Raw genomic sequence first — 21929 nt, forward strand, 5'->3', positions numbered from 1 at the left:
GCGGTCTGTGGACCAGGACCCCGGCACCACTTCTGTGTTAAAATGCATATTCACAGGTCCGGCAGCAGATCCATGAAACAGAATCTGCATTTTAACAAGATCCTTAGTAGATCTGTATGCATATTAAAGAAAAAGAAGCATTCACCTAGAGAACATGACCGCACCAGAACCTGGCAAAGAGCCTTCCTTGTGTTCTTCACTGGATAAGAAAGAGTGGCTCAGGAGATAGAAACCCTCAGCATTGGAATCATCGGAAAAAATCTGGAATTTTGTGTTCTAAAAGAATCCCAGGAATGCCTTGCCATTTGGAATTTATAAGGAATATCTATTTGGTTATAAAATAAATCATATAAACAACCAGGAAGAAATATGATTAAAAGGAAGAAACAAAAGGGAAAATTCTCTCTAGGCTGGTACTCAGTTTGCAACATATGCAACAGATATTCAGTACGAAACATGTTTATTTTTCCATTAAACTCAGCTGTCCTAATTCAAGAGAGCCTCCAAAAATATCAGTTGCTATTTAGCTTCCCTCAGTTAAGAGTTGTTTAATTTTTTTTAGACAATATGAAGTGAATTCTCATCACTGCAGGAAGGAGAGCAGAGCACCATAAAGCCACAGAAGGATGTCCCCACCTACACATGGTCACAGTGGCGTGACTAGCCAACACTGTGACTCTGTGACTAAAGGCATGTCCTGGTCATATAAACTTACAGGGCTATGACGGGGATTGCCAGAATCAGCATTAGAAGCTGCAGAGAGGCAAAGGGCTTATATTTGCTTTTTGCATTTCTTTTTTTTTTTTTAAAGATTTTATTTATTTGACAGAGAGAGAGAGACAGCGAGAGAGGGAACACAAGCAGGAGGAGCAGGAGAGGGAGAAGCAGGCTTCTCACCGACCAGGGAGCCCGATGTGGGGGCTCAATGTGGGGGCTCGATCCCAGGACCCCGGGATGATGACCTGAGCCGAAGGCAGATGCTTAATGACTGAGCCACCCAGGCGCCCCTGCTTTCTGCATTTCAATTTCTCAGCAGGAACATTTTTGTCCTCCTTCTTAGATGGCAGTCCCTAAGGAGTGAGTCTCCAATTTTATCCTGCAATGGATTTTCTAGGCCATCATTCTAGGTAAACTCTCTGTGAATCAATCAAGCATACACCCGGCACTAGCTCCGAGTCTGGCTCTGCCCTGCGGAGTGTGAAGAGAAAAGGGGTCTGGGTAGTGAGACCCAAAATATATTGAAGTTGCATGATCCCTGGCCGTGAGAGGTTTGTCGTCTTACTGGGCAGAGTTTAACAAACAAACAAACATGGGGCGCCTGGGTGGCTCAGTTGGTTAAGCAACTGCCTTCGGCTCAGGTCATGATCCTGGAGTCCCTGGATCGAGTCCCGCATCGGGCTCCCTGCTCGGCGGGGAGCCTGCTTCTCCCTCTGACCCTCCCCCCTCTCATGTGCTCTCTCTCTCTCATTCTCTCTGTCTCAAATAAATAAATAAAATCTTAAAAAAAAAAAAAGAAAAAACAAACAAACAGGAAGTCACTGCGAAGAAATGAAAGACAGTAATAAACTGGTAAATTATATGGTTGAAACTTTGAGTGCTATAGAAGGTCAGAAAAGAATGAGTTCTTTTTCTCTGAAAAGAGGAGAGGAAAGCTTAAAATGGGCCCTGGTGAATGTGTGGTATTTCAACACATGGAAAAGGGATTAGGGGCAGTTCCTAGAAAGATAAAAGGGAGAGCAAGGGCATAAAGGTGAGAATCACTTAATATCTCTTAATCTTACTGTCCACTTCCCTAAAAGGGAAGAGGAATAATAGTATTTGCTCTGGTTGACTGACAGATTTGTAAGAGAATGAAATAAGATGGTGTCTGTAAAGGTTTGATCATCTGAAGAGTTAATCAAACTGATGAAAAGGATTTCACTGATTTAAAAATCAGAGTATCAGCTTCCAATTTTACAAGTGAAGGTAAAACCATGGGTGGCTTGGTTGGTTAAGGGGCCGTCTCTTGGTTTCAGCTCAGGTCATGATCTCAGGGCCCTGGGATCAAGCCCCGCGTTGGGCTCCACCTCAGCCGGGAGTCTGCTTGGGATTCTCTCTCTCCCTCTATCCCTCCCCCAACTCACAAGCACTCTCTCTCTCTCTCAAATAAATCTAAAAACAAAAAACCAAACAAACAAACACGAAAGATTTGTATCAGTCTTCTGCATAAGATTCTCCCTACAGTCTATTCCAAAACCAAATTTCAGATCAAAAGGATAATGATAATCACAGTAATCCTGGCCACCATCTATTGTACATGCCAGTGTTCGGGAACACGTGGCCTTGTTCTGTTCTTTGCTCACATGGCCTTGTTGGTTCCTCACAGCAGTCCTGTGAGAAGGAAACATCACCCCCACTGTGCATGAGCCTGGCTTCACAGCTAATAAGTGATGGAGCCTCTAAACTCATGCCTGACTGGTTTCAAAGACCAACCTCTTACTCCTATGTTACCAGGTTTGAAAAAGGAATCAGAGCAAGAAAAATTGTCCAATAAGGGTTTTCCTACCATGCCTAGTATTCACATGAACAACATTTGGAGGTGAGTACATGAACAGAAGTGAACATTGTACCAGCCTTGACAAGCACTTTTGCAACTTTGGTTGAAATAATTCCAACATCCCCTAAGCTCTTCTAAGCTTTCGTAACTCACCATTAGAAGAGACTCCAGAAAGATCATAAAACCAACCTGCTTACCGCTGAAAATTTGAGAGTATCGTTTTCTGAAAGGGGAAAGGTAGGGTCACAGCTAATGATTTTGATGGGTTGTAAAAATCAGTTCAGATAAATTACGTCCAAGGCATCTCTTTTCTCCATACGATAGATTGCCTGCTGCCACTGTTCATTGCTTCACCTCTGCAGCTAGTCTGTCAGCTATGACGTTCGGTTGGTTCCCTAGATGAGGAAAAAAGTGTCCGCTTGCTTGATGCATTCCTGGTAAAATAGAATGAACATTTTGTCTTTTTTTTTTTTTTACATGGCTATATTAATCATAGAGTAAGTTTAACACTTAGAGCTTGAGAAGGCAACATGAAGAAAATCAAGTTAATATAAAAGGGGAGATGACAGGTTGGGATGGTATTCAAGCCACTGACTCAGCATCCCCAGACTCTGGGAAGGAGCAAATCGGGATGCTGGAGAGCACAGCCTGGTTATTCAGCACCCATCCATCTGGACCTTCAGCGAGCTGAACTCATTTTCTATCTATAGAGTTTCTCCTTTTGATTTTCCTTTAAGTTGTTTCCCAGGATTCTTACCGGGTAACGATGGAAGATCCCCGGCTTCATCACACACTCCCCCACCCCTCATCAGTCTCTTGAATGATTCTGAGCACATCACCTGGGAGAGACACATCTGCAGAAGTCTAGGACAGTGGTTTCCAAACTCTTTAGCTGCTTACCTGCAGAAAGAATTTTGGAAAACTACACACCCACATGTACATTTTAAAGTTGTTATCTAAAATTTTTCACCAGATGTGCAAATAGTTGGAAAAGATATGACTGCTGGCACAATAATATTGTAAAATTCAACTGTTCCAACACACTTTGGAATGATTCCAATATCTTCTAAGCACTACAGCTATTTGAAATGTACCCAGCAGGGTCATCATGAAGACTCAAGGACTTAACAGATGCAGTGTCCTGCACATGATATGTGCTATGTATTTGTTGTGTATACGGGTGTATGGAGAGAGAGAGAGAGAGAGGGATGGCCAGGGGTGGCAAGATGCTGGCTGTAAGTCCTAGAAGGGATTGTAGCAGATGACGTAGATGCCCCATGCCACATCCCCTCGGCTCAGGTTTGAGTCTGCCCACAGCTGTGGGTCACAGATTCTGCCATGCTGAAGACTTTACACCTCAAATGATGTGTCTCTCTGCTTCCCAGCCAGAGGGCTTTGTGTGGCACAAAGGAATTTGCTACACCCTGTCGCCTAGGCACAACATGGAACTGAGGCAGTTGACTCCCTCAGGAATAAGCCTCAATCTAAGGGGACAGGAAGCATTGGGAAAAAGAGCCCCAGTCCCCCATCCTCTGGTGAGACAACTGCGGAGCTTGTACTATTTCCCAGACCATCCCCAGTAGAACTGAGCCCCTGCGGCCTGCTTCTTAAAGCACACATTATTGCTGTTTTTCCTTTTCCTCTCTTTTTCAAAGTAAATAAGTAGTGTGTTTTTTTTTTTAATGTCTCAGAAAAGCAGCCACATGGTATAGCCGGGCAGTGTTGCTGGCTGCGTGCTCCAGAGCCTGGTCTGTGGGCCTCCCAGATTCTATAAGCTTCTGAATGTCCCTTTGTAAATCCATTTCTGCTTAAAGACAAATCTTTGGGGGGTGCCTGGGGGCTCAGTCGGTTAAGAGTCTGACTCTTGATTCCTGCTCAGGTCAAGATCTCAGGGTTGCGGGATCGAGCCTCGTGTTGGACTCTGCACTCAGCGGGGAGTCTGCTTGAGATTCTCTCTCCCTCTCCCTTTTCCCCTCTCCCCACTTGCGCTCACGCACTCCCCCTCTCTCTCTTTTTCTCAAATAAATAAACTTTAAAAAAAAAACCCAAATCTTTGGCATTGAATGTGTTTAGTACAAGAGATACGAGAGAGGTTCTGATGGGGACAAGCTGCCACTCCAGGACAGCTAAACACTCCTCCGTCTCTCCAACTATTACTACTGCTGCCATAAAGCAAGCACCATGAATTTGGTGGCTTATAATGGCACAATTTTATTACCTTACAGTTCTGTGGTTCAGGGGTCCAATATTGGTCTCACGGGGCAAAAAGGAAGGTGTTGGCAGGACTGTGTTTCTCTTTGGAGGCCCCAGAAAAGGCTCCTTTTCCTTTTCTTCTCCAGCTTTTAGAGACTGCCTGCAGTCTGGGGCATGTGGCGCCTTCCTCCCTCTGCAAAGCCAGCAACAGTGGGTCAAGTCCTATTCAGAAGGCATCTCTCTGATCCTCTCTGCCTTCCTCTGCCACCTCTAAGGACTCCTGTGATTAGATGGGCCCCCTCTCATGATCACCTGTTTGGCAAACTTAATTGCATCTGCACCTGTGACCCCCCTTTGCCATGTGAGGTAACACAGTCACAAGGTCCAGGGTCAGGATGGACATCTTTGGGAAAGCCATTTTTCTACCTGTCAGAGCCTTACAAGTGTTGACCCCCATCTCTCCCTTCTCTCTGTAATAGAAACACCTGGAAAGAAGTTGTTTGCAGGCCATTTCTTGGTGAATGGAGATAACCGCCTACCGATGGCTTAAACAGAACAATTTTTTTTTTTTTTAAGATTTTATTCTTTTGAGAGAGAGAGAGAGAGAGAGAGGGAGAGTGCACATAAGCATGGGGAGCAGCAGAGGGAGAGGGAGAAGCAGGCTCCCCGCTGAGCAGGGACTCAATCCCAGGACCCTGGGATTATGAGCTAAGCTGAAGGCAGATGCTTAACCGACTGAGCCACCCAGGTGCCCCTTCAGCAGGAACTCTTGCATGCAAATAAAGGACAGCTAGCAATGGCTTAGAACTCTGCCAATTTAGGCTTCAGTGGAGAGACTTTTATCTGTTCCCACATTTATGCCCCCTAAGAAATGACCTATTCATTCCCAGGTTCACGAGTTGTAACAGAGGTCTTTAAAATGCCATCTTGACTCAGTTTTGAGCGCCTGGCTAGAGGCCAGTCGGTTCCCCTTCTTGAACAGACAATTATGTCCACACCCCAACCACCTCCCTTACTGGATTCTCACACTCCCGACCCACTGTCTAGCCTCCTTCATCACCCCAGGGCCAAGGGCCAGACAAGGAGGGACAACCCCTATGCCCCGGGCCACCTGACATTATCCAAATTAACTAATCCTAAACTTCTTAGCCTACCTCACCTGTCCCTTCCGGCGGAAACCACAACAAGGTGCCTGCCTACGTTCCCCTTTCTCTCTCTGCCTCGTGACTGACCCCGGTGCTTCCCCTGAGTGGCCCTGGGAGGCGGGCTGTTTCTCCCTGGAGAGCTGTGGGTGTGACACTCTTTCCGGTTGCTCTCTCTTGGTTTGAGTCTGACCTGACCCAAGGTAATATGGTTTAAACACAGGGTAAGCGTGTTTAGTTGGTTTTTCTCACTTTTAAATTTTTGATTGGTTTTTCTCTCTGCAAAGGGCTCAGGGAAGGACCTTATCAACAGGTTCAAGGCTAATTTTAATGCCAACAGAGGAAAGTACAGAAAGGCCCCAGGTGATTCTGCTGAGGGCACCCCTTGGATGCCCAGAGACCCCCCTGCCGGGCCACTGTGGGGCAGGTGGCAGCAGAGAAAGTTCAGGGAAGGGTAGCCCTTAACACTGTGTCTTTGGAACTGTCTCTTGATTGTTCTGGGAACCAGCCTCAGGGATGGGAACCTGAATTCAGACTGGAAGAAACAGCTTCCCTTTCACCTAGGAAAAACACAAAGCACTGTATTCCTCTGGTGGGGGGGAGGTGATCTCCCCTCTGTGAGGGATAGAGGGGAGCAACTTGAGCTCCACCGTGTCTGTCCCCTGTGCTGAAGGCAAAATTGTAGCACAAGAGCACCTGGCTCCGGGGGTCCCAAGCAGATGCGACAAAATCCAGAGGCAGAGAGATGAGCGGTGGCGAAACCAGAAAGGAATTTATTTCACCGAGGCCAGCACCAGGAGGACAGCGGACTAGCATCTCGAAGACCTTCAAAGTTCCGAAGACACTTGCAGGCTTATGTAAGGAGAGAGTGGGACAGAGGCTGGTGGGTACGTGCAGTGGGCAGTACAGGTCAGGTGGAGCCTCATCTCGGGGTCAATCACAGGCTGGCTCAGGGCAGTCCTATCGGCTCGAGGGGGTAGTTTTGGTTCCCCTCAAGGGATGCTTTGCCTGAGGGGTCTTTTGCCTGAGTTAAGAGAGAAGCTAGAAAGGGCTCCTGGCTGGCTGAGGCAGTGGAGCCTGAGCTGCTTGATCTTGGGATCGTGAGTTCAAGCCCCACGTTGGGCCTGGAGCTACTTTTTAAAAAAAAGGTAAGCAGGAAAGAACGCCCATCAATTAGTACCTCGTGAGGCCAACATGGCGTAGTTGAAGTCCTCCTCCGAAGTGGTGCAGTTGTGTTGAGTCTGTTGAGTTTGAGGACAGCTGTAGAAACTCTAATTAATACTCTGAGTAATCTTCTGCGGTTGTGCTCCCAGCTGAATTGTTTGCATACTTTTTTTGGTGGGAACCCCACTGGTCTCTGCTGGAAGATGCACACGTGACACTTTGTTGCTGTTGTGAATCGAGGTCCATCCTGTTTCTCCTTCCAGTTCTTGGAATCCAGCTCTGGGCACCCCACAGCCTCACATGGAAAGAACCTCCCTGCAGTCCCAGCGACTGTGCCCAAAGCAAATCTCAGCCTGTGCTCTGTCCACACTCCTCCCTGACCTGGGTGGACTGAGATCTGAGTTCATTCATTCAGCAAAACCCAAGAATAAAGTAACTGTAAAGCTAATATAATTCACATAACTGTCAAAAGCAAAATGAATATGTATGAATTGAATATAAATATTTGTATGAATATGCTGTAAAATATCATTGTAAAATAAAATGAAGTGTAACATCCACACTCAAGAAATATCTGTTGCTTGAGTTTAAATGCAGCATTGCCCACCCCCCCTTAAGGTGGGGCTTGAACTCCCAACACTGAGATCAAGAGTTGCCTGCTCTACCAACTGAGCCAGCCAGGGGCCCCTCACTCCTAGGTTTTGGGTTTTTTAAAAGATTTTATTTATTTATTTGACAGAGAGAGACACAGTGAGAGAGGAACACAAGCAGGGGGAGTGGAAGAGGGAGAGGCAGGCCTCCCGCTGAGCGGGGAGCCCGATGCGGGGCTCGATGCGGGGCTCGATGCGGGGCTCGATGCGGGGCTCGATGCGGGGCTCGATCCCACAACGCTGGGATCTGAACCTGAGCCGAAGGCAGGCGCTTAACGACTGAGCCACCCAGGCGCCCCACTCACTCCTAGGTTTTAAATTTATTTCTTTCCTCTGAACACAGGATATGGGACCATTTTCCAGGTGAATTAGTTACCCATTTCCCTGCTACTTCCAGTCACAAGAATGTGCCTGGAGCTCTTTCTTCTCTGGCCACTTTGATTGTTTCTCCCGGTTCCTCCTCACCCTCCCTGCTGCCCTGGGGGGAAGCTGAGGTGGGTAGAGTGAGGATCTCAAGGTTAAGAACTGAGTGAACTCAACTAGGCCAACTGCTAACTAGGTCAGCTTAGGGAAGTTTGCCTAACCTCTTTCTGCCTAACCTCATTTCTGAACAATGGGACCAATAGTAATATTACTGATGCTATTTTCCATACTAATGATCTCTATAGCATAATAATAGTATGGGTATCATGTTTGTACTCGTAATTTTTTTTTAAGATTTTCTTTATTTGATACAGAGAGCGAGCACAAGCAGGGGGAGCGCAGAGGGAGAGGGAGAGGGAGGCTCCCCACCCAGCAGGGAGCCCGATGCGGTACTTGATCCTAGGACCCTGGGATCCTGACCTGAGCCGAAGGCAGACGCTTAACCCACTGAGCCACCCAGGCACCCTCCACTGTACTCGTAGTTTCTGAACCATAATAATAATTAATTTCCGTACTACAATAATTGTCCTGATACTAATTTCTGTACTAATAATTTCTAACTATAATATTATGATACTACTTTCGTACTAATTTCTGTGCTGCAGAAATAATTTCTGCATGTAATAGTGGTACTGATACTATTTTCTTTACTAATAGTTTCTACACGTGGATAATATCTGTGCTAATAAAACAATTACAATAAAAAGCCTGCATTACCAATTTAATAATGAAAATAATTCTGTGTAATTCCTCTGCTAATAATATCTGTACTAATAATAAACTCATAAATAAGCTAATAAAATAGATTCCTGTAAAATGAGGCTAATAATACTGTTAATCTTATAGAGTTATTGGGGTGCCTGGGTGGCTCAGTTGTTAAGCGTCTGCCTTCGGCTCAGGTCGTGATCCCAGGGTCCTGGGATCGAGACCCGCATCGGGCTCCCTGCTCGGCAGGAAGCCTGCTTCTCCCTCTCCCACCCCCCCTGCTGTGTTCCCTCTCTCGCTGTGTCTCTCTCTGTCAAATGACTAAATAAAATCTTTAAAAAAAAAAATCTTACAGAGTTATTTTGAGCATTATATGAGAAAAAAAAAACAGATAAAGCACACAGAGCATGGCATATAGCTCATGCTTAATAAACGTGAGTTATGATTATTGTTATTGCTGCTGTTGTTAGGCTTCTAGTCTGTGTCTCCCCCTCCCCCCAGCCTTTGCACCAGAGGAATTTGTGAGTAAAACTTAAAACTGACTCATTCTTTTTTTTTTTAAACACTAACTCATTATTTATTTAATTTTTTAAGTAAACTCTCCCCCCAGCGTGGGGCTCGAACTCACAACCCCAAGATCAAGAGTAAGCATTAGGCACGGAGCCCGCCAGGTGCCCCCAAACTGGCTTGTTTTCAGATTTCCCTTGGTGAAGACAGCCCCTGAGCGAGATCTGACCTGTGGGAGAGCCTCACCTTGCCCTGGGGCCTCTACCTGAGCCTTTCCACCTGCGGGGATAATTTAATCCGGGTAAGAAGAGAAAGAAGTGTGAGGGGGCTGGAATGGACCACATGGTCATGAAATAGAGGCTTTGTTATCTCTCTGGGTGGGATTTCACTCAGAGGAACAGGAGTGATGGTCGGGAGGAAAGATGGGGTTCAGCTCCCTCGTTTGTCTCTTTACCTCGGGGAGGTAACTTTAGCCTACGTCGCGGAGAAAGGTGTCTCAGCGGTCATGGAGAGGCCAGGGGCAGGAGCATCAACTCACTGTTCCCAGGTCCGGGGCCGAAGTGAGAGTTCCAAGCCTTGAACGGCCATAATGGGCGGTATTTGAGGGCAGGAGTGAAAAGGAGTTGACCCTTTTGCTATTGTCTTCCTCACTTCCCGTTTCAGGGAGGACCTTCCTCACTGGATAGGAGTAGGCTGATGGGGCTTTAGGTTGGCCCTTTGGATTACATTTTTTCAATTAGATTTGTAGGGCTTTATTTTGTTCTCTGTATTTTTCTTAAAATGGAACCATTCCAATAAGTCACAAGGATGAAAATTAATTAATTAATTAATTAATTAAATTAAAGTCCTTCTGGGAAGCCTGACTGGCACAGTTGGTTAAGCAGCCGACTCTTGATTTCAGCTCACGTCATGATCTCAGGGTCTTGGGATGGAGCCCTGCAACGGGCTCTGGGCTCAGTGGGAGTCTGCTTGAGGATTCTTTCTCTCCCTCTACCCCCGCCCCCTGCTCATTCTCATGCTCGCTCGCTCTCTCGCTCTCTCAAATAAATAAACAAATCTAAAAAAAAAAAAAAAGAAAAGAAAAATGGAGTCCTTCCTGCAACTATTTGGACTAGAAGCCCATGAATTAAGATGAAATATTTCACGTTTTAAGAAGTAAAAGAACAGAAAAATCCCTGACCTTGATTCTTCACTTCCAGACTGGCCATGCCCAGGTCTGTGTCCTCAGAAGCCGGGAATGGTGAACTCACAAACAAACAAATTTCCCTCCAGGCCTCTTGCAGAAGTGGAGGTATAACTTCAGTCTTCTGTTCTCCAGAACCTGGGAACTGAATGTTGAGGACTGAGCTAAAGTCTTCACAAAACAAAATGCAACTTTTCACAAGAGGAAAGATAATGCAGGATGCTTTCATTTATAGAGGCAGAAAATAGATCAGCAGTTGCCTAGGACTGAGGGTAGGAGTGGGGATTAACTGCAAATGGGCATGAGGAAACATTTTGGGGTAGTGGAAAGGTTCTAAAACTGGATTGTGGTGATAGTTACCCAACTCTACAAGTGTACTAAAATCACTGCATTACCTACTTAGCGTCAGCGGGTTTTACCGTATGTAAATTATGCCTCAATAAGGCTGTTTTTGGAAAAAAAAAAAAAGGTAGTGTAGGTGATTGGTTTAAATTGGTGTGCCAGGGGCACCTGGGTGGCTCAGTTGTTAAGCATCTGCCTTCTGCTCAGGTCAAGATCCCAGGGTCCTGGGATCCAGCTCCGCATTGGGCTCCCTGCTCCGTGGGAAGCCTGTTTTCCCCTCCCACTCCCCCTGCTTGTGTTCCCTCTCTCCCTGTGTCTCTGTCAAATAAATAAAATCTTTTTAAAAAAATTAAAAAAATAAACTGGTGTGCCAAACAACATAGTGGTTAGTACCTACATTATAGCCCTGACCACTTGCAAACGATGTGAATTGGAGAAATTCACTTCGCATTCCTCACCCCCTTTATCAAGTGGGAGATGATAACGCCTATCTCTAAAGCAGAATGCCAGTTCAATGAGATAACTGGTACAAAGCCATGCTTCTTCAGGTACTATACTTTATCCTTGAGCTAGGAATGTGGGGATGCCCTGCAGGGAGATGTGAGCGTTGATCATTCTTGACTTGGAAAGTTCATTCTCAATTTTTCAGTGAAGATAAACATGCTGTAGCATTGTTTCCCACCTCTCAGGCTCACGAATATCCCTGTGTCCAGTGGTTCCACAGTTCTACCCTCCCTTTCCAGGGGTCTCTGGACATTGACTTTTACCTCCCCATGGGTCAAGTTTGTGAGAATCTAAGGAGTGAAATTTGTTACCAAGCACATGAGAGGAGCAGGTGGCTGCAGGTGCTCCAGGGGCCCCTTGGCGACTATCCCAGGCTGGCTGCCCTAGGAGATGCTCTAAGGTAGATATGATCTGGGTAACTAGATGTGTACACAGGTTCCTGTCTTCTGAGAGATGTCCAGATGAGCCCAGAAAAGTAAAGTCTGACTATGGGAGCAAAATGGGATAACTGGAATTTCCTCTGGAAAGAGGTCATGCGGGAGGAAGGGGCTGGTCCCAAGACCCCTTGAGAGGGCTTCTTCTCTCCTTGTGTGTGGAAGACACTTTATTCTGAACTTTTTAGAAACCAGGGATGGACAGAATGAAGTAGCAGTCATCCTAGGAGGAAAGAGGCATACAGTTGCATACTTCACACCCTCACAAACGCCATTTCCACCCTGTCCTTGGCAGGCTGACCTACTCATTCATTCATCCAACATACATCTATGGAACTCCTGCCATATTGCAAGGCTGTTCTAGACAAGCTCTTTGCCCTCAGAGAGCTTATATTCTAGTGGGAGACACAGACAATGAGCAAGGAAGGAAATGAATCTATCTCTAAATTAATGAGGGCAGGGTATGCAGGAGGCAGGGCGGCTCATTTAGATTGGGTGGTCAGGGAAGACCTCTCTGAGGAAGTGACAATTTTGCAAAGTCTTGAGGGATCAAAAGAAGCAAAGGTCTAGGGGTGCCTGGGTGGCTCAGTCATTAAGCATCTGCCTTCAGCTCAGGTCATGATCCCGAGATCCTGGGATCGAGCCCCGCATCGGGCTCCCTGCTCAGCCAGGAGCCTGTTTCTCCCTCTCCCACTCCCCCTGCTTGTGTTCCCCTCTCTCGCTGTGTCTCTCTCTGTCAAATAAATAAAATCTTAAAAAAAAAAAAAAAGAAGCAAAGGTCTAGAAGAGGGCATTCCTGGCAGAGGGAAGAGAATGTGCAAAGGCCCTGTGCTAGGTGTGAGATCTGCATGTTCAAGGAGCAGAAAGAAACCAGTGTAGCTGGAGCACTGACTAAAATTCCTTTGTTACATTTGACATCACAGACCTTAAAGACAAAACTGGAGGCCAGAGACCTGCCAGAGGAACATGGGGCCCTGATACCTGGACCCACCCCTGAGAATAGTGCTCCATTGGCCCACGAGACCCAGCACAGAAGCCTTCGTTGTGTGGCTAGAATTAGGGGTGGAGACGTGTCTTTTTTTTTTTTTTTTTTGAAGATTTTATTTATTTATTTGACAGAGAGATTGACAGTGAGAGAGGGAACAGAAGCAGGGGGAGTGGGAGAGGGAGAAGCAGGCTTCCCGCTGAGCAGGGAGCCCAATGCGGGGCTCGATCCCAGGACCCTGGGATCATGACCTGAGCCGAAGGCAGACGCTTAACGACTGAGCCACCCAGGCGCCCCAGAGATGTGTCTTTCTTAAAAGCAGCAGACTTCTTTAGGTTTTTGAGGTCCATCTCTGTCTTTCAAATATTCAATTCTCACTAGTGCCTCCCAAGTATTTCCATTTTTCATTATGGATACAAATCATGACATAAGAAACTCCTTAAGGAAAAAGGAAAACCCCGATTTTAGGGTTTTGTAATAAAAGGAACCGGATACTTGATCACATTATACTTGACCAGTAGCACCGAGCACAGTAATGAGTCCTGCTCTCCTTGTCCTGAGAGTATGCTTGTGCTTCTGGTTCTCTACAGAGCACGGGGAACCTGTGGACCCCATGGGTGACCCAGCCAGGGAGACGTTAATCAGCGACCGTGAATTTGCAAGGCAGCATGTGCACTAAAGGAAAGAACCACAGGAAACGTGTGCGAGGAGGATTCCTAGCCGGCTGAGAGTCTCCGAACAACCTCCCCCGGACAGCGGTGGGAGCTGAGAGCAGAAAGATGACCAGCACTCACGGGGAGAAGCGAGGAGCATTGCAGCCTAGAGGAGAGCCCTGAGTCAAGGGAGTGCAGAGTGTTGGCGGAGCTGAAAGTTGCCCAGAGTGGCTGGATTGGAGGCAGAATGACGCCTGATGAAGCAGAAGTATGGACCTAACAGCTCAGGACTGTACTAGCACAGAAAGAAAGTCCCTATGGGGTTGTAAGTGCTGAGGGAGGGGGATCACAATCATCTGGTGCTGGGAAAAGAGGCTGTGGCATGATCAGACCAGTGGAGGGGTCTGAGTGGGTGCAAGGCAGCTGGACTGACAACCACTGCCTTGAGACAGGAGAGACAGTAGTAGCTTGGGGACCGTGGAGATGGCACAGAGGAGGCAGATGTGAGAGCTACCGAGGAGGTACAATCACTAGAGGTATGAGGGGTACCTCACGAGGGAGTGGGAGATGCTCAGCAAGCCCTTGGTCTTCTCATTCGAGCATTGGGAGGGGTGGCGGTGCATTCAGGAGACAGGGAACACTGGAAGAGGAATGCATTGTAGGTAAGAGCATGAGTCAGTCTTGGCCAAGTTGACTTGGAGGTGCCTTTGCATCTCCAGGTGACCCCCAGTCTCCCAGTTCACAGATTCCCACCTATAAAGGTCGCCATAGTAATGGAAAGAGGGTATCTCCCAGGTACAGGGGGGAGATGGTGATGCTCTCCCTCCACCCCCTACCCACCCTGGACCCTCTCCAAAAAGTCCACTGCAGATGCTTTGTTTTTCCTTCTGGTTGAAAACAAAACAAAACAAAATGTCCATTCTCCTATTCTAAGAAAAAAGTAGGGAGCCTTCTTAACAAGGATATGGCTGTTCTACCTGTTCTTCCCATTCCTGGAGGGAATGGCCACTCACTTTAAACTTGGAGAATCGGATAAAACAAGAGACAAGGGAGAAAGAGCGCCAGGCCCCCGAGAACATCACTGGACATTGAGAACTGGCCTGAGCCCTGTCTAGGGAGGGAATCCTCCTGCCCCCACTCTATAATTCAGCCAGACGGGCACCTGTCAATTCCTCCAACACGTCTGCTTCCTCTCCCTTATGGCCTCACATGTGCTGCCCCCTCCCTTGAAGTACTCTTTCCTTCCTCCTCTCCTACACCCCTTTCATCCGGACAGGTTCCTAATATTTCATTCTGAGCTCAGACATCACTTCCTTCAGGAGGCCTTCTCTGATGTTCTTGGCTGGGTTCAGTGTCTGTGGCAGGCACCCAACACCCATTCTCTCCTTTCTTTCTTGGTACCAGAACCCCTAATTTTTAGCTGAGCTTATGGTGCTTGCAACAAAGACTACATTTCCCAGCATCTTTTGCAGTTAGGCATGGCTGTCTGGCTAAGGTCTGGCCATGATATGAAAATGGAAATGTTTGCAACTTCTGTGATGTGCTCTTCTGAGGGGAGGACATACCTTTCTTCTCCTTCCTCCATTTCAATATGACGGCTGACTCTCTAGCCACCAACTTGAACCATGAAGACACAGGCCAACCTTGGGGATGGTAGAGCCTTGAACCGGAAAGAGATTCCCAATGACCTCATGGAGCTACTATACATTCTGCACTGCCCACGTCCTCCTTTTGTTTATGTAAGAGAGAAATACACCTCCATCTTGTGCAAGGTACTGGTATGCTGGGGTTTGGGTCTCACACAGCCAAATCGAATCCTAATTTATCCAGTGTTTATTCCTATGAAAACACAGCCTGCATTATCATTGTAGTTACATATCTGAGTGAAACAAAATCTGTCCTGCCAGGGTTTATACTTTTCTTAAGCGAGGGCTCCGAAGTTGCCCCCACCAATCACCCACACAACTACCAGTGTAACTGGAAAGCTGGCCCGCTACCCAAAGGTGATGCTGTGGAACCACTCCAAACACAACCTTACAGTCTCAGGGTTTCGAGCCTCTAGGTGATGCCATGGTTAAGGCTGTGTCCACTTCTCCTCTAGCACAATTTCTCTCTCTCACACACACAAATAAGACCACCAGTATACCCACCGAAAACCACAAGGCAAAAAAAAAAAAAAGCACATGCAAAAATATCTTATAACTGGCATTCTCCTAGTCTCCATGCCCTGATGGTGTGGTATTTGGCGAATCGTAAGTAATTTTTAAAACTCTGACGGTTTGGCATTTGGAGTATTGAAAGCAATCTGGAAAAGCCTGATAGCCAGCATTTATGTCGCCATCGCCAGCTGCAGAAACAGATTGTCAGGGTGGATTTCAGTAGGATCCGAGGAGTGAGTGTATCCGGGCACATCAGCTCATTTGTAGCAGCATTCATGAGTTTCGGCGATACCCTCTTTAACAGACTCCAGCAGGGAGTCTGTGCTGATCAATTCACCTTTCTTCCCTCAGAGCCTTTCGGAGGCCAAACACTGTGTGATGGGGTTTTATGCCTTTACACCAACGGTTTCTGCTTTCACTGGCTCACCTGTAATTGACAAAGGCTTCAAAGTCTAAGCAAAAGCAAGAGTGGCCAAGAGATAGATAGAAGCACAAAACCCGGACGATACCTCAGAAGTCTGAAAGGAAAATAATTACACATTATCCGTAGAATACTGTCCAAATGTCTGGACAAGTCTGAGAATCATACAGAGTTAAGGTCCCAATCATGCTGGGTTTTTGGACTTTCATGGTCTTAAACCAACAAAAGCTGCAATAAACAATGTTTAATAATTAAAATGACTGGTTCATTCACCATGTACTATTTCATCTGATTCTCCCTTTCCAGCTCCGAACCCACAGTCACATGCCACAGCTTGGAACAAGAAAGAATCCTTTGTCCAGAGCTGCTGCCAAAGGATTCCGCAAAGTAGTCTCATTCCCCAGGGTACGTCCACGAGGGTTTGTGCAAGTTAGCCTCCACCACAGAGGTCAGAGACTCTGACTTGGCAGTATCTATTCATGTGCAGTCATCAGAGAATCCGTGTAAATAAATGAAAGTCAAAATAACAATGCTGCGGGAGCCCCAATGAAATGACTTCTCTCCCTTATGTTACACAAAGGCTTCCCTTCCTCTTGCCACTGATGGTGCACATATTACTCAGATCGACACCCTTCTACCCACCTGGCTCCAGGAATCACACTGTGACCAACGTGGTAGGGCTCTCCTTTCAACACAGACTCCAGGCAGGGAAGGAGGATCCCAGCAAGGACTCATGTCACTCAAGGTCCTCACACAGTCGCTTAATGTCGATCAAATATTTCAGGATGGGTGCTTACCATGTGCCAAGCATTATGGTAGCTACTAGGGATACAATGTGATAAAAAAAAAAGGGGGGGGGGTCCCTGCTCTCATGCCCACTAGATGATAATGGCTAGTGCCCATTGACCAGTGCTGTATGCTTGATATACATTACCTCACTTGATCTTCAGCACTGTAAGGCAGAAGGCCGTTATCGTCCCCCATTTTACAGATGAGGAAGTCAAGGCAGAGAGGGGGCTGAGCGCCAAAGTTTAAATGCAAACGTGTCAGAGCTGGGTTTGATCCCAGGCAGCCTGAGTCTGCACCCTTAACTACTATACTCAGCCTCCCCTCCCCTGCCTTCTAATGTGCAGACTCTGGATGCAGAGGGAGAGGGGGCCTGGGCAGTGAATCCACAAGACAGCCTCAGCCAAGCAGAACTACCTTCCGAAGACAGAGACAAGAATGAGGTGAGAGAAATGTTTCTCTAAGAGAAGTTAAGAGAAGACAATGGGCTTCTGAGATGTTGGGAGTTTTATTCCCTTTCTTTGAGGGAAATTACATTGCATAGGCTGATAAGGAGAAAGTGGGAAGGTGAAAGTTTTGTGCTCATCCCTCCGCTTGTCTCTCCAACCTTGAACTTGCACCTGAGGCAATGGGGCAGGCACGGTCTCAAAAAAGGATCTGTGGCATCAGCACGATTGGACAGAAACCAGATTTGCCATATTGGTGTGAGAGCAGACTTGCTCATGTGACCGGCTGGAAGTTTCTCTAAGATTGTGGTCAGCAAAATACAAGTGCTTCCTGGTGGTAAGATTGAGAAAGTTTTTGCTGAGGCTGTTTTTCTGGCTATGTGTCAGCTCTTGAGGGTAATTAGCATGAAACTTGTAAGAAGTGTATTTTCAAGGCCTGAAAACACAAAATGTGCCAGATTTAAGGTAAGTGCACTGGTCGACCAGACACCTGCCTGCTAAGGCTTTGCCATGTATCGTCTTCCAAGAATCGATAGGCCAGCTCCAAGGTTAACGTTTTAGGAAGCAGCTGGATCTCAAATGCATTCAGCAACATGCAATAGGAGGAGTGGGAGTGGAATGTCAGGCCCTAGTGGGTGGAGAGGCAAGATCAAAAGCAGCAATGGCTACTAGTAGAGTCAGTGTTTTGGAACCAGCAGACCAAGAGTGAATGAGTTTCCTCATCTTTATAATGGAGTTGGTGAGGGCGCCTGGGTGGCTCAGTTGGTTGGGAGACTGCCTTCGGCTCAGGTCGTGATCCTGGAGTCCCTGGATCGAGTCCCGCATCGGGCTCCCTGCTCGGCGGGGAGTCTGCTTTGCCCTCTGACCCTATCCCCTCTCATGTGTTCTCTCTCATTCTCTCTCTCTCAAATAAATAAAATCTTAAAAAAAAAAAAAAAGAAATGGAGTTGGTGAGAATACCAATCAGAAGAGGCAGTTGAGAGGTACCTGGGTGGCTCAGTGGGTTGAATGACCAACTTTTGATTTCGGCTCAAGGTCCTGGGATGGAGCCCTGTGTTGGGCTCCCCACTCCACAGGGAGTCTGCTTGGGGATTCTCTCCCTCTCCCTCTGCCTCTTCTCTTACTCACACTCTCTCTCAAATAAATTAATTAATTAAAAAAAACCAACAACAACACCTGAAGCTGAGCATCAGGCTCCCTGCTCAGCCGGGTGTCTGCTCGAGGACTCTCTTCCTCTCTTTGCCCCCCTCCCTACCCCAACTTGTGCTCTCTCTCTCTCTTAAATAAATATATAAAATCTTTAAAAAAAAAAAGGCAGTTGTGATAACTGAATGACTTAATGAATATAGCTCACTCTGTGCATTGGCTGGCACGTAATATATTCACAACTAATGTTAGCTGCCTTCATCATCACCACCCTTACCATCATGGTCACCACCATCATCTTGGCTTTTCCACTTACCAGGTATGTGACCTGAAACAAGTTATTTTTCTTTTGAAACAAGTTTTTTTAAACATCTCTAGGTTTCAGATTCCTCAGTTTTATACTGAAGATAAAAATTAGTTATTTTCAAGGGTATAGTGAGGATTAAACAAGATAATGCACATAAAGCACCGAACACAATGCTTGGCAAATAGCAGGTGCTCACTGAATGGGTGTTATTACCTGTTGTTGTTGTTGTTTTTAAGATTTTATTTACTGGGCACCTGGGTGGCTCAGTTGGTTAAGCGACTGCCTTAGGCTCAGGTCACGATCCCGGAGTCCTGGGATCGAGTCCCACATCAGGCTCTCAGCTCAGCGGGGAGCCTGCTTCTCCCTCTGACCCTCTCCCCTCTCATGCTGTTTCTCTCTCTCTCTCTCAAATAAATAGTCTTAAAAAAAAGGGGGGGGGGCGCCTGGGTGGCTCAGTCGTTAAGCGTCTGCCTTCGGCTCAGGTCATGATCCCAGGGTCCTGGGATCGAGCCCCGCATCGGGCTCCCTGCTAGGCGGAGAGCCTGCTTCTCCCTCTCCCACTCTCCCTGCTTGTGTTCCCTCTCTCGCTGTGTCTCTCTCTGTCAAAATAAATGAATAAAATCTTAAAAAAAAAAAAAAAGATTTTATTTACTTATTTGAGAGAAAGAGAGCGCACGAGCAGGGGGAGGAGGGGCAGAGAGAGAAACAGACTCTCCACTGAGCAGGCTTGATCCCAAGACCCCGAGATCATGACCTGAGCTGAAGGCAGACCCTTAAAGGACTGAGCCACCCAGGGGCCCCTGTAATGTATTTAATTCTAAGTGGTTTGTTGTTGTTGTTGTTGTTGTTTTGTAGTAGACTTTAATTTTAATTTTTATTTTTTTTTTAAGATTTTATTTATTTGACAGAGAGAGACACAGCAAGAGAGGGAACACAAGCAGGGGGAGTGGGAGAAGGAGAAGCAGGCTCCTCGCAGAGCAGGGAGCCTGATGGGGGACTTGATCCCAGGACCCTGGGATCATGACCTGAGCCGAAGGCAGTCGCTTAACCAACTGAGCCACCCAGGCGCCCGTAGACTTTTTTTTAAAGTAGACTTCAGAGAAAGGGCAAGTGTTATGGACTTTCCGTGACATCTCACGAACTACCCTACCCTAAAACATTTTCTTCTGCAAGGTGGGGCTTGATCTAAGGATTGAGGTGCGTGTATATAAACCCCTCTCTGGAATTTTCATGTCTGGTCCTTACTCCATTACTGGCTGAGATCACATGGAGCACACATCTGAGTAGGGGATAGAATTGACTGTAGCAGCACTTGAGGCTGAGTCACACTCAGCTTCTAGGCCTCTCCTACAACCCTTCCCATTCTGATGTTCTGAACTCATGGCCTTCAGGGCTGCCCTCTCTCATGGTTGGGCCCATACCATCGGACAAGAGTCAGAAGGCTTTGGGTGATACCTCCCAACAGAACTGACTGCACCTGAACTACAGGTGCAGAGATAGAATGCCTGGTGGTCCTTCTTCAGTCCTTCATTATCTTTAACTATCTCCTCATATTCCTCCTCTGCCTTCCAGCCTTGGTATCTGGAAAGGCGATTTATGACCAATTCAGGGAAACTAACAATGCCTGCTGATATACTCTGCCTTTAAAGATCTTCCCCTTTGGTCCTCATGCCCAACAGAGCAGAGAGCTTTGAGGAACAGAGGGCACTTTGCTTCACATCAGAAGCTGGCCAAAGGGCACTGAGGGTTGGGGTATAGACCACGGTTTACTGAGCTCCCCCAATACTCTGTTCAGCAGAGGAGTCTAAGGTGGCATAAATAACCTTTAGAAGTCATGAAATCAACCATTCTGCCTCCTAGCAGCACTGGCAGTTAATAAGTAATGACCTTGACCCTGAATTTCTCCAAGCCATCTAGAGGAGGACCCACAGAGATTGAGTTAGGAGTGGACTGTTTGGCATCACTTCTGTTTTTTCCATGGGACTCCAGAATTTTCTGCCCAAACATTGTCAAACTTGCCTCCAAGCCCAAAGAAGATATTTCCCAGGTCAGTCCTTCTAAGGGTGACCCCGATGCTGGTATGTGCACCTGAGGCTTAAGGAGTCAATGAAGGGCGCCTGGGTGGCTCAGATGGTTAAGCGTCTGCCTTCGGCTCAGGTCATGATCCCAGGGTCCTGGGATCGAGTCCCGCATCGGGCTCTCTGCTCCTTGGGAGCCTGCTTCTCCCTCTGCCTCTCTCTCTCTCTCTCTCTGTCTCTCATGAATAAATAAATAAAATCTTTAAAAAAAAAAAAAGGAGTCAATGAAGAGTGAGTTTTGAGGTGGGGGGAATGGGGGGTGCGGAGTTGGGGGGGGGGAGCTTGGATACACCGGCTGGGGAGTTCATATGCATATGCAAGGGATCTTTGCTGCTGCAGGAAGAGTGGGAAGAGAAAGGGGATACAGGATGAGGGCCAAAGCATAGACGAGCTCTCCCCATGCCGCCATGTTCTGGCAAGGAACTTCAAGGTGTCTAAGAATTCTAAATTTCAAACTTGGAGTGACAGCACGAGGGACCAAGGGTCATGGCGCTTTGGGTTAACCCGTAGAAGGAATCGCGGGCATCCATTCTTCTTTCCCCAGAGCTGACTGTGTGAAGGCTTCAGGGGCCATGAGAAAGTACCTGACAATGAAGCTAAGGAGTAGCCACAGCAAATGCCCTCGGGGCTTCCTGCCTGATGAACTAAGAGATGAGCTGCACACTTGGCCTTGGGCCACCAAACTCTCCGCTTTTGAATGTGTGCTTTGGTTGGTTTTCTTTTCTGTTTTTACTATAAAAGTAATTCATGCTCATTAAATCAAATTTGGGAAATACAGAAAAAGTTAAAGGAAAAGAGAAACCATCCATGGTCCTACCATCTGAATCCCATCCATGTAAACATTTGTTATATTTTCTTCAAGGCTTTTTTTGTTCTCTGTATAAATGGGGTGTGTGTGTGTGTCTGTGTGTGTGTGTGTGTGAGAGAGAAAGAGAGAGAGAGATGGGTTTTAACATAATTAGATTCACTTCCCTAAAGCTATGTTTTCAAGGCAACAGGATTATTGTGATTTTAAAGTACTAAAATGAGTCATTTTAGGATTATTGAGCAACTTCACGAGGTTTGGTCAAAACAAAGTTGACTTTCCATTATCCTGTCATCAGGAATCACCTACTCTACTATTCAACCGCTTTTCTCATGGTCCATGTTCGGTGGAAAGGATAAC

General features: G+C 46.8%; 1 protein-coding gene across 11 annotated transcripts in view; it reads right to left on the minus strand.

The window, feature by feature from the left end:
- Window positions 1-21929, minus strand: part of FAM81A (family with sequence similarity 81 member A) — a 129248-nt gene that overhangs the window by 95122 nt on the left and 12197 nt on the right. For 4 of the 11 annotated variants that reach the window (XM_064570401.1, XM_064570408.1, XM_064570400.1 and 1 more), the window contains 4 exons: window positions 10501-10648; window positions 7052-7228; window positions 4755-4922; window positions 2726-2970 (listed from right to left, as the gene is read on the minus strand). The exons of 2 other annotated variants lie outside the window; for them this stretch is intronic. The gene's annotated coding sequence lies outside the window, so the exon portion shown is untranslated. Of the gene's footprint in view, window positions 1-2725; window positions 2971-3293; window positions 3451-4754; window positions 4923-7051; window positions 7232-10500; window positions 10649-13970; window positions 14062-14986; window positions 18335-21929 lie in introns of those variants that run through there. 5 more of the 11 variants (XM_064570404.1, XM_064570403.1, XM_064570405.1 and 2 more) reach the window with 5 other exon arrangements.

Source organism: Mirounga angustirostris, unplaced genomic scaffold (assembly GCF_029215605.1).
Source record: "Mirounga angustirostris isolate CCGP_5_RB_7025 unplaced genomic scaffold, mMirAng1.0.hap1 SCAF_9, whole genome shotgun sequence".
NCBI classification, from domain to species: Eukaryota; Metazoa; Chordata; class Mammalia; order Carnivora; family Phocidae; genus Mirounga; species Mirounga angustirostris.